Genomic DNA, 16,918 nt, shown 5'->3' with positions numbered 1-16,918 from the left:
TCTCAATGTTCACAAACACTTTTCTGCCAAGTTTCAGGGCAGTGAGGAGCATCCTGTCCAATTTCATGGATTATTTACAGTGGGAGTGGCATTGCCAAGCAGGGATAGCATGACAGCTGCAGAAACATCCAATAGGTACGTTTAATGTCAGAATATTGTGTACAATATACATCCTGACATTCTTTTCCTGGGAGGACGTCTTGGAGGAATAGCCCTGTCCATGTCCTGTATTCCATGGAATTGTCAACACCCACTGAGTGAATTTCTGTTTGCTTGTGGTCTTCTGTTGCTGTAGCCCATCCAGTTCAAGGTTTGACGTGTTGTGCATTCAGAGACGCTCTTCTGCACACCACTGTTGTAACACGTAGTTGTCTGAGTTACTCTCTTTTTCCTCCCAGCTTGAACCAGTCTGGCTATTTTCCTCTGACCTCTCTCATTAACAAGGTACCTTTTTGCCCACAGAACGGCCACTCTCCGGATATTTTTTCGTTTTTCGCACCATTCTCTGTAAACTCTAGAGACTGTTGTGCGTGAGGATCCCAGGAGATCAGCAGTTTCTGAGATACTCAAACCACCCCGTCTGGCACCAACAACCACTCCACAGTCAAAGATCACATTTCTTCCCTATTTTGATGTTTGGGCTGAAGTGAGATTGATCACCTCTCCTGACCGTGTCTGCGTGCTTTTACGTGTTGAATTGCTGCCAGCTGACTGGCTGATCAGATATTTTCATGAATGACCAGGTGTACAGCTATAACTAATAAAATGATGAGCGTCCGTTCTAGATCTCCCCGCCCACCAGGATGAGCTCGGGTTAACTACCTGTTTGTTCCTTGGTTCTGTCTGAACCCGAGACGCTGGAGCCGAATCCCGTCCCATCCCGTTGAAATAAGGGTACAGTAATGGGAATGATGTACAGGAAAACGGGAAATAAGGGTACTGATGGTTGAAATTCCTGGAGGTAGCAGAAGTTCAGGGACAGATTGGAATTTAACTGGGAATGACAAGGATGTGCTACGGAGACTGATAATCGCACTTTCCCAGCGACACATCCTTTACCGAACAAATTAGAATAAGTGAGATGGAGGCAGTGAAAAAAATTCATCTCCATTCAACGCAACATAGGAACCGTTCAGATCACCTGATACAGCTGCCAGAAGTGGAACAGAAATAGAAACAGATAAGAGGGCCAGAACCTCGGTAATTAATTACATTTATCACATTCACATCCTGAAATGTGAACAATATCTCCATTTCCGAGAGCCCCCAAGCCGGCAGCGCTTCCAGTTGGCCTCCAGCTGCCGAGGTCTCCCTGCTGTATGTCTGTCCCGCAGCCCGTCGCCGCCAGCCCCCAGGGAGGCTGTCTTCCGATCAAACAAGCGAAGGCAGGCGGGAGCACAATAATAAAAAAGAGATGCTCTGCCAAGACGTGTGTGCTCATGGTTAAAATCTGTAAATCACTAAATGCTAACTCGGGCTTTCATTGTCAAAGGGGTTTGATTTATATGCTTGATTTTAAAGGTTAAAGGAAACATGAAATGGTAAAAGTTTAAAAGCAGTAACAGGTAAGCGAGTCCCTGAAGACACGTCCGACCGTTTGTGACGGTTCTGACTGCATACCAATTACAGCAGCGTGATAAACGGGCCGGAGAGACCGTCTACTGGAATGCGCTCACCAGTCTGGCCGAGCGCATGTACTAAATAGAGCAATGCTCTCCCCAATCATACAGACCACAATTCTGTTGGGAAAGGCCAGGTCTGGACCCAGACACTGAGCGAGCGGCCTCTGTCGTACTCCGCAGCCGAGTGAAACTGCAACCTTGCCGGCGTTTTGTATCGAAAATCGACGGCGAGGGGTAGCCACACCCCCTCACATCATTTTCACGCCCCATATAAATTGCATACCTCAACTACCCAGGAGGTATCACAATCCTGCCTTAGTTCAAAGTAAATTTATTTTCAAAGAACATATATGTCACCATCTACAATTCTGAAATTCATTCCCTTGCGGGCATTCACAGTAAATACAAACAAGCAAAATAATATGTAAATAACCAATACATATCAAAATCATGAGATGAAAGTGAGTCCATAGGTTGTGGGAACATTTCAATGACTGGGCAAGTGAAGTTATCCCCTCTGGTTGAGGGGTAATAACTTTTCCTGAACCTAGTGGTGTATCTCCATTCTGATGGCAGCAGCAAGAAGAGAGCATGGTCTGAGTGCTGGGGGTTTTTACTCTCGAAACTAGTTGAAAGAAAAGCACAGGAACTAAGAGATACGTGTCTGCTGAGTGATATTTAGTGATGTCCTTACATGTGGCCATCACGGAATCGTGGATGAAGGATGGTTGTAGTTGGGAGCTGAATGTCCAAGGTTACACGTTATATCGGAGGGATAGGAAGGTAGGCAGAGGGGGTGGTGTGGCTCTACTGGTAAAGAATGGCAGCAAATCAGTAGAAAGATGTGACATAAGATTGGATGTTGAATCCTTGTGGGTTGAGTTAAGAAACTGCAAGGGTAAAAGGACGTTGATGGCAGTTATATACAGGCTTCCCAACAGTGGCTGGGAGGTGGACAACAGATTACAACAGGAAATAGAAAAGGTGAGTCAAAAGGGCAATGTTGTGGTAGTCATGGGAGATTTTAACATGCCGGTTGATTGGGAAAATCAGGTTTGTAATGGATCTCAAGAGAGTGAGTTTGCTAATTACCTAGAGATGTCCTTTTAGAGTAGTTTGTCATTGAGCCTACTAGGGGATCGCTATACTGGATTAGGTGTTATGTAATGAACCGGAGGCGATTAGGGAGTTTAAGGTAAAAGAACCCTGAGGAACCAGCGATCACAATATGATTGAGTTCAACTTGAAATCTGACAGGGAGAAAGTAAAGTCTGATGTAGCAGTATTTCAGTGGTGTAAGGGAAATTGCAGAGGTATGAGAGAGGACTTGGCCAGAGTAAATTGGAAGGAGCTGCTGGCAGGGATGTCAGCAGAGCAGCAATGGTGTGAGTTTCTGGGAAAAATGAGGAAGGTACAGGACATGTGTATTCCAAAAATGAAGAAATACTTAAATCGTAAAATAGTACAACCATGGCTGACAGGGGAAGTCAAAGCAATTGTAAAAGCAAAAGAAAGGGCATACATCAAAGCAAAAATTAGTGGGAGGATAGAGGATTGGGAAATTTTAAAAAAAATCTACAGAGAGCAACTAAAAAATCATTAGGGGGAAAAGATGAAATATGAAAGCAAGTTAGCAAATAATGTCAAAGTGTACAGTAGAGGTTTTTTCCAATATGTTAAAAATAAAGGAGAAATTAGAGTGGATATAGGACCACTAGAAAATGAGGCAGGAGAAATAATAACGGGGACAAGGAGGTGGCTGATGAACTAAATAAGTATTTTGCATCAGTCTTCACTGTGGAAGACACTATCAGTATGCCTGATGTTGTAGTGTGTGAAGGAAGAGAAGTGGGTGCAGTTACTGTTACAGAAGAGAAGGTGCTCAAAAAATTGAAAGACCTAAAGGTACATAAATCATCTGGACCAGAGGAACTGAATCTAGGGTTCTGAAAGAGATAGTGTTTGAGATTGTGATGACATTAGAAATGATCTTGCAGAAATCATTGGAATCTGGCATGGTGCCAGAGGACTGGAAAATTGCAAATGTCACTCCACTGTTTAAGAAAGGAGGAAGGCAACAGAAATAAAATTATAGACCAGTTAGCCTGATCTCAGTGGTTGGGAAGATGTTGAAGTCAATTGTTAAGGATGAAGTGATGGAGTACTTGGTGACACAGGACAAGATAGTACAAAGTCAGCATGGTTTCCTTCAGGGAAAATCCTGCCTGACAAACCTGATGGAATTCTTTGAGGAGATTACAAGTAGAATACATGAAGGTGATTCAGTGGATGTTGTGTATTTGGACTTTCAGAAGGCCTTTGACAAGGTGCCACACATGAGGCTGTTTACCAGGTTAAGAGCCCATGGTATTACAGAAAAGTTACTAACTTGGTTAGAGCATTGGCTGATTGGTAGGAGGCAGCGCGTGGGAATAAAAGGATCCTTTTCTGGTTGGCTGCCAGTGAATAGTTGTGACCCGCAGGGGTCGATGTTGGGGCCACATCTTTTTATGCTGTCTATCAATGATTTAGATGATGGAATAGATGGCTTTGTTGCCAAGTTTACAGATGATATGAAAATTGATGGAGGACCAGGTGGTGTTGAGGAAACAGGTATAAAGCAGAATGACTTAGACAGATTAGAAGAATGGGCAAGAAAGTGGCAAATGAAATACAATGTTGGAAAATGCATGGTCATGCACTTTGCCAGTAGAAATAATTGTGCGGACTATTTTCTAAACAGGGAGAAAATCCAAAAATCTGAGATGCAAAGGGACTTGGGAGTCCTTGTGCAGAACACCCTGAAGGTCAACTTGCAGGTTGAGTTGGTGGTGAGGAAGGCAAATGCAATGTTAGCATTCATTTCAAGAGGTCTAGAATACAAGAGCAAGGAGGTGATGCTGAGGCTTTGTAAGGCACTAGTGAGGCCTCACCTTGAGTACTGTGAAAGGTTTTGGGTTCCTCGTCTTAGAAAAGATGTGCTGGCATTGGAGAGGGTCCAGAGGAGGTTCACAAGTATGATTCCAGGAATTAAAGGGTTATGATACGAGGAACATTTGATGACTCTGGGTCTGTACACACTGGAATTCAGAAGGATGAGGGGGGATCTCATTGAAACCTTTTGAATGTTGAAAGGCCTCGGCAGAGCAGATCTGTGCAGGGATCTGTTCTGGGTCCCCTCCTATTTGTGATGTTTATAAATGACCTGGATGAGGAAGTAGAAGGGTGGGTTAGTAAATTTACTGATGACACAAAAGTTGGGGGTGTTGTGGAAAGTCTGGAGAATTGTCAGAGGTTACAGTATGATGTCGATAGGATGCAGAACTGGGCTGAGAAGTGGCAGATGGAGTTCAACCCAAATAAGTGTGAAGTGGTTCATTTCAGTCGGTAAAATTTGAAAAGCAGAATATAATCTTAATGGCAAGACTCTTGGCGGTTTGGAGGACCTGAAAGATCTTGGGGTCTGTGTCCATCAGACACTCAAGGCTGCTACGCAGATTGACAGTGTTGTTTAGAAGGTGTATGATATGTTGGCCTTCATCAGCTGTGAGATTGAGTTCAAGAGCCGTGAGGTAATGTTACAGCTCTACAAGACCTTGGTCCAGACACCACTTGGAGTACTGTGTTCAATTCCGGTTGCCTCACTACGGGAAGGATGTGGATACTATAGAGTGTAGAGGAGATTTACAAGGATGTTGCCTGGATTGGGGAGCATGCCTTATGAGAATAGGCTGAATGAACTTGGTGTTTTCTCCTTGGAGTGACGGAGGATGAGAAGTGACCTGATAGCAGTGTATAAGATGATGAGAGGCATTGATCGTGTGGATAGTCAGAGACTTTTCCCTCTCAGATGAATTCCCTCTCTCTAGTTCCTGTGTGATCCCAACTAGACTGTGTCGGGACTCGCACAGTCCCGTTGGCTAGAACCAGCTGTCTGCTCTTGAGGGCAGGACTAGGCCTCCAGAAGGTCTCAGGTTCCCTTGTACTGAAGGCTGCCGCCTTATTGGGCGTTGGTTATAAGAGAGTCTGGGCGTCGGAACACCATGCCGTAAACAAAGCCTCTTGCAATGGCTGGACCAAGCAATGACTCTTCCCTCCCTCCAGTCCACGGATGGGTTATGCTGGGACAACCAAGCGCACCTGAAGATCAAGGGTACGAGTGGAGAGTCAATAATGCAGAAACTAATGTCTTCCACATGATCTGCATACTGAACTGCAAAACGGTAGTCTGTTGCTGGATCTACCCAGACTCTGGCAGGTACCATCCAAGATAGTAGTGGGCATGGACTGGCTCAACTCTCGTAGTGGTATGCCAGACTGATGGGCATTTCCTAAAACCAGAAAATTACCAGCTGCCCCAAAATCCGCAAACTCATTCACCTGCCCCAGGTGAACTCTGCCTTCAGCACGAAACCAGGATCCATAGTGACTGCTACTGTCACAGTCCTCCCGACACTAGATGGTCTTAGCAGTTCTGTAGATGGCTGCAGCTTCAGACATTCAGCCCCCCAGTTCCAACCACTCTCCTGGGACTAGGTCCGAAATTCAATATTATAATCAACCGCTGACCACCCCCCCCCCCACCACCACCGTTGAATCTTCATCAGGCAATCTGAGGCCCAGCTGGCTCTGGCGGGGTAATGAAACACATTCCTCATCGCAGCTCTGAATTTCTCTGAATCCGAGCAAATCTCTGACCTACGTTTCCCAACCAGGGCTCTTCCAGTGAGAAGAGAGATAATGAGAGCCACCTTTCCGCACTCTAAAAGGAACCAGGACGGCTGGAGTTCAAATACTAATGAGCATTGGACGAAGAAGCCCCAGCCAGGACTGGGCCACCGTCGAGTCTCCCTGGGGTTGGAAGATGAACCGGCTCCACAGAGCGACCGACGGCCTCACCTGAGTCATCTTGGCTTCCCTCCTGCAATAGTTGGCAAACAACGACCTGGAGATGGTGTACCTCCCAGCTCTGTCTGGCTAGTTCCTCGCTGTGGCTGACGAAAGGCCCCGATACCCCATGTGTTAGTGTAATGAAGTACACCATTCACGTACTTCTAACATATAAATGATGTAAACAAACAAAGAATGCTTAATCAGACAATATATTTACAATATTACTCAACTATTGAATGCACTACAGGGGTCTCTGATGATGGATGCCACTTTTCTGTGACCGCGCTCCATCTGTATGTACTCAATGGTGGGCAAGAGTGTTCTGTGATGGAGTGGGCTGTATCTGCTGCTTTTCGTAGGCTCCCTTGGGGAGCAGCCTGACCCTCATGTCGAGGAGTGTATGTATACAATGAAGTACAGTAATGTGCCACTCAGATCTGGGGGCTGCTCCTGTGACACATGCCTTGAACCGGACATCTTGGAAGCTTTACCCGAGTGACAGGGCTCTGTCTGCCCAACGCATACCATCTGAATTGTGGTACAGCCGAGTGCCAGTCTGTTCCATCAGCTCTGTCTGCCCAACGTGTACCATCTGAATTGTGGTACAACCGAGTGCCAGTCTGTTCCATCGCTCTGTGGTAGCTCAGTGCAGAGGGATTTAGCCCCATTCAGAATCAGAATCCGGTTTAATTTTTGCTGACGTACGTCATGAAATTTATTGTTTTGTGGGGCCTCAGTACCAGATGGTGATGCAACCAGTCAGGACGCTCTCCACCGAACATTAATAGGAAATATCTCAGCTTTTCCCCTTTGAAGCAGAGATAAATGCCACTGGGTCCAATTATCCTTCACGGTTAGAGCAGGGACCAGAAAGTGGACTGGATCAAGTTATTTGGATAAAAGGATAAGGCTCCCTTGCCCTCTTCTTCCACTGTACCAGCCTCCCCTCCACATTTAAGAAATCATTCTCCAGCTGTAATATCACCAGGCACATTCCCTTCGCTTTTCAGTGCCGACATAGACACAGAACAGAACAATACAGGAACAGGCCCTTCAGCCACAAAGTTGTGCTGAACCAAATAAATTAGTAATCAAATGGCTAATTAAACTCATCCCTTCTGCCTACACGGTGTTCATATCCCGCCATCTTCTTCGCATTCATGTGCCTATCTAAACATCTCTTAGAAGTCCCTAGCATATCTGCCTCTTCCACCACCCCAGGCAACTCATTCCAGGCACCACCCACTCTCTATGTTAAAAAAAACTTGCCTCTCACATTCCCTTTAAAATCACTTTAGATGCATGCCCTCTGGTTATGTATGGACTGTTTCCTGGCCTACTTTTCCATCTCTCTATATATCCACACCATTCCAGCAGAACTTTCCTGTGTAACCAAAGAGAAGCAACGCTTGCCTTTTACCTCTTTCCTTCCCACCATCTAGGGATCTAAACAATTCTTTCAGGTTAAGCAGGGATGTACGTGGATGTCTTCCACTTGGTGAGCAAGAGGAGTTCTCCAGAATGAAGAAACCAAATGCAGATCGGTGACCAGTTTGTGGAACGTCAACGTTCAGTCCACAAACTTCGGTGTTCTACAGACCGTGGTGATCAAGCTCCTATCCCTCAGTCTGCAACTGGGTGTTGGACTTCCTAACCGACAGACCTCAGCGAGTCAGGCCGACTGCTCCTCCCTGCCCCAGAGGCTGTGTGCTGAGCCCACTGCTGTACACTCTGCTTGCACACAACCGCACGGCCAAACACCCGAGTAATCACGTTGTCAAGTTCACCAATGACACGATGGTAGTGGCGCTCATCAGCAACAGTGATGAGACGATCTACAGAGAGGAGGTGGAGGAGCCCAAGGTCTGGTGCCAGGCAAATAACCTCTTCCTTTCTGTCAACATGACAAAGGAGATGGTTATCAGCTTCAGGAGAACTCACATCAGCCGCAAACTCCCTCACAGCAGTGCACACTGCAAGCAGTTTCAAACTCCTGGGAGTGCACATCACATACAGCTTCTCATGGTACCAGAACACATCCTGCACAGACAAGAACCATCACCAACACCTCCACTTTCTGAGGAGACTGAAGAGAGCTGGGCTTTGCACATCTATACTCGCGTCATTCCACAGATGTGTGGTAGAGAGCACCCTGACAAACTGCAGCACTGCCTGGTATGGAAACTGCTCTGCGGCAGACAGCAAGAGTCGAATACAGGCACATTACTGGTACCAGCCTACTCACCACCAAGGACATAGATCCAGAAAGCAGCTGAAAGGGCCAGTAACATCATGAAGGATCCCACACACCCTGCTCACGGACTGTTTAGAAACATACAAACATAGAAAACATACAGGCCCTTCGGCCCACAAAGCAGTGCCGGACATGTCCCTAACTTAGAACTACCTAGGCTTTACCCATTGCCCTCTATTTTTCTAAGCTCCATGTAGCCATCCAGGAATCTCTTAAAAGACCCTATTGCTTCCACCTCCACCAACACCACCGGCAGCCCATTCCACGCACTCACCACTCTCTGCGTAAAAAAAATTACCCCTGACATCCCCTCTGTACCTACTTCCAAGCACCTTAAAACTGTGCCCTCTCATGCTAACTATTTCAGCCCTGGGGAAAAGCCTCCGACTATCCACACGATCAATGCCTCTCATCATCTTGTACACCTCTATCAGGTCACCTCTCATCCTCTGTCGTTCCAAGGAGAAAAGGCCGAGTTCACTCAACCTATTCTCATAAGGCATGCTCCCCTTATAAGGTTTGTCTCATAAGGTTTGTCCCACTCCCATCAGGGAGGAGGCTATGTAGCATCTAAGCCAGGACCACCAGACTCAAAAACAATTTCTTTCCCCAAACAGGCTGATCAACACCTTCACCCATTAATTCCACCACTATTTTATTATTTCTCATCTGTCACTCTATGTACAGCTTGACATCACACTGTAGATGTACAATCAAACTATGTATATGACGCCTTGAAGAAGTATTCAGCCCATAACACTTTGTTCATATAAATGAGTATTACAACCAGGGACTTTGGTCAATTTAACTGAGATTTTTTAAATTTGTGAATCCCATGCTCCTTTTTTCCACAGTAGAGCCCTAAAAACCGGGAAAATTGTAAAGCATGAAAAACTAAAAGTGCGAAAACGGAGCTGTCAGCAGATCAAACGTATTCACCCCCCCTTTGCTCATACTTAGTTGAACCACTTGTTGAGGCTAGTACAGCCAGTAGCCTTTTTGGATACATCTCTTTCAGCTTTAGACAATGTGATGAAACAAGCTTTTCCCATTCCCTCTTGCAAAATTGCTCAAGCTGTACCAGGTTAGCTGGGGACTGGTGGTGGACAGCAATCTTGAGGTCTTGCCAGAGATTTTTGATTGGGTCAGGACTCTTGACTGGGTCACTCAAAGATACTGATTTTCTTCATTCGAACCCACCCCATTGTTGCTCTGGCAGTGTGATTTGAGTCGTTGTCCTGCTAAAAGAACAACTTTCTCCCCAGTTTAAGCTTTCTGGCAGAGGTTAGCAAGTTTTTATCCAGGATCTCTCTGTATTTAGCAACATTCATCTTCCCATCAATCCGGACCAGCTATCCAGCCCCTCTTGCTAAAAAGCATCCCCATACCATGATGCTGCCTCCACCGTACTTTACAGTAGGGATTGTGTTATCTGGCTGATGCACAGTATCAGATTTATGCTGTACATACCGCTTAGTGTTCAGACCAAAATTTTCCACTTTAGGCTCATCTGAACAAAAGACCTTCTTCCACATGTTTACAATGTCTTCTAAGGAATGCTGTTGAAAGTCTTTACGGGCAAGGGCATACTTTTTTTTTAGCCAGGGCTTCTTCCTTGCCACTCTTCCATTAAATACTGTTTAAGAGCAAGGACTTAAAGATTGTGGAGCCATGAACTTCATGTCCAGTTGCAGTCAATGATTTCTGCAGCTCACTCAGAGTGTCTGTTGGTATCACAGTTGCCTCTCTTACAAGTGCCATTCCTCTCCGCCAACAAAGTTTAGAGGGTTGGTCCGACCTAGGCAATATGGCTGTGGTTTCAAATTTTTTCCGCTTTACGATGAACTGCTCTGAGCTCCCAGATTTGTACTTCTCTATTATCATTTCCCTGACTTGTCTTGAACGCCCTTTTGACATCATTTTGGTTTGCTTTGTTGGAGATCTACCATAGTGTTGGGCCAAACAGAGAGAGAGGGAGTACTTATTCTTACAAATTCATTGAAAACAGGTGATCCTCCAATTTTCTACATCAACAAATTGAGTGAGCTGGTAAGATAATATATTGCTACTGAGGAAAGTTAGTGTAGTAATTACAAGGGGGATGAATTACAGTCTCAAAATTTTGTTTTTTAATTTTTAGTTAACAGTTAACTCATTTTGGAATTCTCCTTTTGATTTGACATGATGCACCATGTTTTGTAGATTAGCTCAAAATCCTACTTCAATATATTGTAAATTTCAAAAGTGAGACAGTAAAATGTGAAAATAGTGGGGCTGAATATTTTTTCAAGGCTCCGTATGAGCTAACTTATTTATGTCTATTTATTGTGTGCTTTTTGTTATTATTATTATGGTGTTCTTTATCTTTTCAGTTTTTCTTTGTGCTGCTCTGAGAAACAATTATTTCACTCCCTTTACGCTTCTATACAGGAAATGACATAAAACAATCTTGAGTCTTGAAAAGCGACCAAGAACTTCTAGTCGTCTGTCACTTTCATCATCCAGCCACTCCTACTCTGATCCCTCCATCTTTGGCCTTCCCAGTCAGTGAAAGATGCAATATCTCATTTCCCCCTGAGAAACAGCACACAGAAATCAACATGGCATTCAGGTCACCAGCATACCAATTTGTGCAAGAATTTGTTACTTGGCGTTTGAGAAGAATGGAAAGCTGAGGTAATATTAGAGTTGTTTTAATTTAAACATAGTGGCCTTGGCCCGCAGTAACGCCAACAAGCTACTACGTAAATTCAGTATTTCTTTATTGATGCTCCTTTTCAGCTGGGTATTTCCACATTTCCAGTAATTGTCTCTTTCTCACGATTCCTGTATTATTTTTCTCCATCCTTTGTTCTCCATCTATTTATATCACCTTGTTTATATTTAACACGCCCTTGCCACCCACTCCTAGCTGCTACATGTGCCATCATGTAGTGTTACTCAATTTCTTTTGGTCTCCAACTTATTACAAACTTTTCCTTTATTCTCTCTCCCCTCCCCAGCTCTGTAACTGAAAACATTCTTGTCTTAAACCCTTCTGAGATCTGAAAAGACCACCAATGTGAAACTTTCAGGGACTGAGTTCCTCTTCTCCTCACCTACCACTCTATGAGCTTTTGCATCCAAGACATTATTTTCTGCAACTTCCACCATCTTCAACGAGACCCTAGCGCCAAACACATCATTACTACTGCCCCCCCCCACCACACCTCACCCTCAGCTTTCTGCAGGAATAACTCCTTCTATGATTCCTTTTGTCCATTTGTCCCTCCTGGCATGTATCCCTGCAAACGATAGAAATGCTACACCTGTCCATTCACCTCCTCCCTCACCTCCATCCAGGGTCCCAAACAGTCCTTCCAGGTGATGCAACACCTCTCCTGTGAATCTGAATGGATCGGCCGCTGCAGGGGTTCCCAACCTGCGGCTGACGGATCCCTCTGTAAATGGTAGGGGTCCATGTTATAAAGAAGGTTGGGAGCCCCCTGGTCTACTGTTTCTGGCGCTCCCAATGCAGTCTGCTCTATATTGGTGAAATCTGCAAAAAGCAAAATTTCCTGGTGGTTGACCATTTGAGTTCCTATCTCCATTCCCATTCCAACATGTTAGTCCATAGCCTCTTCTTTTGTCAATGTGTGGCCACACTCAGGTCAGAGGAATGACACCTCATATTCCATCTGGGTTGCCTCCAAACTGATAGCGTGAACATCGATTTCTCCAACATCGGGTAATTTTTGCCCTCCCCCTTTCCTCTTCTTCTATCCCGCACTTTGGCCTCTTATCTCTTTGCCTCACCTGCTATCACCTCCCTCTCTTTCCCTTTCTCTCATGGTCCACTCTCCTTTTCTGTCAGTTCCCTTCTCTCCAGCCATTTGCCTTTTCCACCTATCTCCTCTCAGTTTCTTTCTTCCCCCCTCCCCTTCCCGCACTTACCTTGCGCCACCTATCACCTTCTAGTTTGTCCTCCTCCCCCCACTCACCTTCCTTCTCTGGTGTCTACCCACTTCCTTTCCAGTCCTGATCAAAGACCTTGGCCTGAAACATCAACTGTTTATTCATTTCCGTAGTTGCTGCCTGACCTGCTGAGTTCCTGCAGCATTTTGTGTCTCTCACTCTGGATTTCCAGCATCGGCAGAATCTCCCGCGTTTATAATGTAAGACTTTCGTTCTCTTTTGTTTTCAACAGGCACAGCCTAACCTGCTGAATATTATCGCATTTTCTGTTTTTATTGCAGATTTACAGCATTTGCCGTAGTTTGCTTAAAGTGTAATTGCACTTGTAGTTATCAACTGGATAAATCACATCTCCAGGTGTTCGGACTGAGCTATAGGGTTATATCATAATTATGGAGATAGTTGTGAGAACTGTAGAACAGAACAAATGTCCTAATATTTATAAGACCAACATGAAGGGAGATTAAAAGGAATCATTTAAGCCTTAAATAGACTCTTGAGATGTTAAATGCAATTCATGGTGAAGAGGTTTTAAACTATCCAAGAGGCATATAAATATAAGTGTGTGTGTGTGTGTCTAAAGAATTTGTTAATTTTATAATTTCATATCAGTAAATTCTCAATGAATTATTTGGCATGGTAGTTTGGTTCAGAAGGTAAAGGCACCTGGAATCCAAGATGATCTGGGCAATTGGATCCAAGTTTGGTTTGATGATAGGAGGCAGATGGTAATGTGGGAAATAGTGCCCTTCTGATTTGAAGTCTGCATCTAGTATTGGGTACCAGGACCCCTGATCTTTGTGAAACGTACATCTGGCTTTATGCAGAGCAGGTCATGTCTTACAAACTCAGTTTAGTTTTTGAGAATATGCTGAAGGTGAGGGTAGGCAGTGGATGTTGTATAAGTGGACTTCAGTATGGTCCATATGGTTGGCTGAAACAGGAGATTTGGATACATAGAATCGTGGTAGATTAGGTTAAACACTGGCTTAGCATTAGGATGCAGAGTGTAGTTGGGGGCGAGGTGTCAGTCTGACAGGAGGTCCGTGACCAGTGGTGTTCTACACAGATCAGTACAGGGACCTTGTTGCTAGAGATATGTATAAAAGATTTAGATTAAAATATAGATGGGCAGATTAATGAGTTTTCAATCAAAGAGAAGTTGGAGGAGTTGTGGAGAGTGAGAAAATTGTAAAATAATTTAGTGGGATAAAAATCAGCTGTAAATATGGGCAGAGAAATGGCAGATGGAGTTTAATCTGGATAAATTTGAGATGTTACACTCTGGGTGGCCAAATTAACAAGGAAAGTTACAGTAAATAGTAGGAACTTGACGAACTTTCAAAGGATGTTGGAGTGCAAATCCATAGCTCTCTCAAAGTGCAATACAAGTAGATAGATTGGTAAAGAAGGCATACACAGCATTCCTTTCTTCTTATTAACAAAGTCAGGAAGTCATGTAGCTGGTGTTTAAAGTTTTGGTTAGCCCATATCTGAGTGCAGTTCCAGTTGCCACATCACAGGAAGGATGTGGAGGCTTTGGAGAGGATGCAGAAGAGGCTCAGCAGGATGTTGCTTGGATTGTAGAGCATAGCTATAAGGAGAGTTTGGGCCAACCTAGATTGTTTCCTCTAGATTATCAGAGGCCAAGGGGTGACCTGATAGAAGTTTCTAAAACTATGAGAGACATAGATAGAAAAGGTAGTCAAAGTCTGTTCCCCAGGGTGAAAATATCAATTACTAAAAGGCATGGAGTTAGGGCGAGAGGAGGAAATATTAAAGGGGGTTTTCCACACAAGGTGGTGTCAGAAGTGCACTGCCAGGGGAAGAGGCATTAGGACAGGCACATGAACAAAAGGTTAGCTTTGTTTGTCACATGTACTTCAAAACTTTGAAACACACAGTGAAATGTATAGTCTTGTAAGAAATGTCCAATCCAGTCTGACGATGTGCTTGGGCAGCCTGTAAGTGTCTCCATGGTTACGGTGCCAACATAGCATGCTCACAACTTACTAAAGCTAACTCACTGGTACACCTTCGGAATGTGGGAGGATCCAGGGCAGCCAACTGTAGTGTATTTAATATTTCAGTAATACTTGACTAATATTGTAAATATATTGTTTGATTGTATGACGTGTGTGAATGGCGTACAACATTACACCACCACGTCATATGTGCGTGCCTTGCTAAAGTAAAATAGACACATTTATCCACAGCTCCCGTGTTTTCCTTTCAATTAATTTCTGGGGTTACAAAACGTGACAGTGGTGAAGAGGAAGTTTTAAAATGAATCCAGGATGACGACCTACCTGTTGACACACAACACATTTTTTACTTCAAAAGGGGAGACATCTGAGTTTCAAAAAAGAACAGCACATGTTTCTTTCAAAGGGGCAGTAACAGTCAAATGTTTTAAAAAGAGCGCAAAAGGACAAAATGTATGGGTTCATAAGCACTGAATACTGATGATAATAATAAATTTTAAAAAAAGTAGAAATGGCTGGCTACATTGAAAGATGGATGTGTTCGATTGCACAACAGATAATTGAGTCACAAACAAGAGAAATTCTGCAGATGTTAGAAATCCGAGCAACACACACAAAATGCTGGAGGAACTCAGCAGGCCAGGCAGCGCCTATGGAAAGGAGTACAGTTGACGTTTCAGGCCGAAACCCTTCGGCAGGACTGGAGAAAAAAAGCTGAGGAGGAGATTTCAAAGGTGGGGGGAAGGAAACACAAGATGATAGGTGAAACCTGGAAGTGGTGGGGGGGGGGAATGAAGTAATGAGCTGGGAAATTGATTGGTGGGATGAGGTGAGAGAGGGAAAAGGGCATGGGAAATGGAGAAGTGGGGGTGGGAGGTTGGGGGCATTACTGGAAGCTTGAGAAATTGACGTTCATGCCTTCAGGTTGGAGGCTACCCAAACAGAATATAAGGAGAGCTGAAGTGTTGGAGGAGCCACATGCTGGTCATCCAGGCATAGTCAAAATGAAAGTGTTGTTTCAGAGAGACAGCAGATCGAGCAGCTTGTCATGCATTGTTCAGGATGCCAACACCTCCAGAAGGTGCCAAGCACAGCACCTCTCCATCCTTGGGGACGGACTACATTGCCCTGGCAGAGTGACCTCCCCCCCACCCCCCACCCCACCCCGGTCAGGAAAGGTGTTATCCTACAAGACTAAGAAACCCTCCACAGTGATGAAATCTTTAATTTAAATACTGTGGTGGTGATTAAATTAAAGTGTGGTGGACTGACCTTTACCTTGCTGAAGCCAGGTGGTATCTGTCAAGCCACCACCTCATACCTACCCCTTAAAGGGACCCCACTCTAGATCATCCGAAAGCTGTCTCTGAATCTATCACTGGCCTCACCGACTCTGGATAAACCCCATCCACTATCACTCATAGTTGTCTTACCCCACACTGCTCGCTTCTACCTGCTACCCAACATCCACAAACCCAGCAGCCTGGGTAGGCCTTTTGTCTCTGCCTGCTCCTGCCATACTGAACACGTGACCTCATCCTTTGATTCCATTCTATCCCCCTTGGTTCAGTCCCTTTCCACCTACACCTGTGACACTCCTCATTCTGTCAATCTCCTCAATAACTTCCCGGGCTCTGACCACCTCATTTTCACTATGGATGTCCAGTCCATATCCTCCATCAAGAAGACATTAAAATTCTCTGCTTCTATCACAATAGAAGAACCAACCACTCCCCCTCCATTGTCTAGCAGAACTGGCATGGCATGGCTATGTAGAGTAGAGAGTGTGTTTCAGTGCTGTACGACTAATGATCTTTCACTCATAGTATAATAGAATCCTAACGTGGAGGTCTTAATGCACCTTTAACAGCTGAGTGTATCACTTGGTATGACCTTGAAAAATAGTTGTACCAGATTTTGTTGTCAATTTCGACAATGGCTGCCCTTTATAACGGATGTTCTATTGTTAGCTGGCTAATCTGAAACATACTACTTGCCACAATATAAAAGAATCCTCAATTATGCCAATTATTAAACACAATTTACACGACGGACTATCATCTATAATCTTTGTTCTCTTGATACTGAAGAAAGAGTCCCTGATTCACTTCAATTGGAACTGAAAGAGGTCTTGCTTTGAGACATTCACAGCCACGTAATGATGATCGAATAGACTCTTATGGAGTGACAAGCAATAAAAATGGATAGTA

The sequence above is a fragment of the Mobula hypostoma genome, chromosome 20 (assembly GCF_963921235.1).
Source record: "Mobula hypostoma chromosome 20, sMobHyp1.1, whole genome shotgun sequence".
Classification (NCBI taxonomy): Eukaryota; Metazoa; Chordata; class Chondrichthyes; order Myliobatiformes; family Myliobatidae; genus Mobula; species Mobula hypostoma.
The sequence above is the reverse complement of the archived record's forward strand: the minus strand, read 5'-3'. Positions refer to the sequence as shown.